This window comes from Bremia lactucae, linkage group LG10 (assembly GCF_004359215.1).
Source record: "Bremia lactucae strain SF5 linkage group LG10, whole genome shotgun sequence".
NCBI classification, from domain to species: domain Eukaryota; phylum Oomycota; class Peronosporomycetes; order Peronosporales; family Peronosporaceae; genus Bremia; species Bremia lactucae.
Genome location: NC_090619.1, coordinates 5,781,435 through 5,783,664, shown reverse-complemented (window position 1 = coordinate 5,783,664; position 2,230 = coordinate 5,781,435).

Here is a 2,230-nt window from a genome sequence, read left to right as displayed (position 1 = left end):
GACAATGACGAGTCTTGCCCTGCTGCAATATAAAGACGAAGATATAGATTGCGAAGCCATATCGATCGGCTGCGTGATGATATATGAAGCAAGGTGTCGTGTCTTTTCAAGCGTGATCACGCATCGACAGCTTGTCCTGTCGCAGGGGGAAGAAGTCTGTACGCAGCGAGACTCGTTTTGAGGAGGCTCGAAGGCCAGTCGCAAGTCACATTGAATTGCGTCCAGCGTGAGAATCGCAAGCTCGTGCACGACAAGAGTCCCAAAATCCCATTCCTTTGCCTTGCCTGGCAGTCAAAGTGGCAGAAAGTTGACTTTGATTGTCGAACAGTCAACCAATTTTGACGCCACTGCAATGTCAATCTCGCGTAACCATATACTAAAAAGGAGCCGATTCGGACTATCACTGGAGTGTGTTGACGTCTCCAAGTGCGCGAGGAAGTCGATACTCGCCGATTCGCTTCTATGAGCCCTGTAATCTTGGATAGCGGCACGCTGTCGGTCGGGCGTCGCTGTGCTCAGCAGCGCTGTCAGGACAATATTTCCAGTCTCCGCGGTGCAGTGCCTGCCACTCCACCGAGGTGAGGAAAAAGCTGAATGCAGCGAGGCCTCTGGAGTCACGAAAGACTCGTCCGTGCTCATTTAAAATCTGGTCTTTGAAAGGCTATGAAGCGCTACCAAGTGTAGCGGGATGAGCGCGCGTTAATTTCTTACACTATAAAGCTTTGAGGAAGCGTTTGTTTATAAGGAAAAATCAACTCAGTTTATGTATATATTTTAGTTATTATTCTCGTACAAAGAGCAAATTGATCATTCGCTCTTTGGTACCACTCAAATATAGGTACACATATCATTGGTTAATATTATTGGGTCTGGCACATCAATAGACCGATATTAAATGACTTGCAATTTCCGCTACTACACCGATATAAAATGACTCGCAATTTCCGCTACTCGGATACTGCAGTATACCTACTTATGTAATTATATATTTAAGCTTAAGCTACTTATGCAAGAGGCTGCCACATTACACAACGGACAATCCGACGTGAGTGTTTAGTACTTCCGCACATAAAAAATCTCTGGGTCTTTCTTTGCTGTTACACAGCTTGTTGATCGGCTGCTTCCTTAGCAAGGTCGAGACCCATGGATTTCGGTTTATAAGGTGAGATCGATGTGTTCGATTAAAAAGACCATTGACATTGCGTTAAACGCTAAGCTCGGTTTTGAGTCCTCTCGCGTGGTACGCCTGCGTATCAACGCGAGAGGACTTAAAATCGAACAGCGTTTAACAGAACGTCAACGGCCGCTTTAAAGTAGCGTGGTAGGGTCGGAGAACTTCAGTACGGACCACACCCGCATTAAGACCTTCCATAATAATTATTACTTGAGCCACTTCTTGTAAATAAGTCAAGCTGCATAGCAGCAGTATCAGTTCGCTACTCTTGGAAAGAGTCCACTAGATCCCCTATACCTTGATAGAAGACAGGAATCGCGATCTCCTCCGAGAAGCCTAATTAGACGGTGCAAACACCCCAGATAACTGATATGTCAGCGTGTCCTACATGAAAAATTCGACGTCTACAGACGTGTTCCATAAGAGAGCCAACTCTCTAGCTTTACAACCGAGCTTGGGTGGCTAGGGCCACTGGATGATGCTCTATTTGGATCAAGGCTGAGAAAAGGCGATTTCCATCTTTTTGATCAAAAGAAGGAGACTTTCTCCCCTTTGCCTCACATACCTTATCTCTTACAACAAGAGGCTGAGCTTGATGTTCCGGAGCAGATACGCGGAGTTGGCATAGATGCCGCTAAGCGGTCAATTACCTGTCCGATAAGAGACTCATAGTGCATAAAGGCTTATAGCCTTGCATTAAGCACCTTTGAGACCTGCAACAATATACTGATCTATTTGTTGAGGCCCAAACGAAACCTTAAGCTTTTCAAACGCTAAGTGTTTCGCCTCAGAGAGACTTGGAAAAGTATTAATTTTGACGGAGGTAACGACTCAGGCATAGATTGATTACGAGTGCTACCAAGTGTAGCGGAGCAACCTCACTCCTTAAGTCTGAGAAAACTTTTACACTCGAAGAGTCACTTAATTTATTCAACTAATAAATGTGTAGCTCAAAGGGTCGTACAAGCTTGTAGAGCTTTATGAGTCCTAATGCAAGAGACTAGTGGCTCGTAAAAACAAGTGGCAACTAATGCATTAAAAATTGAAAATGGGGGT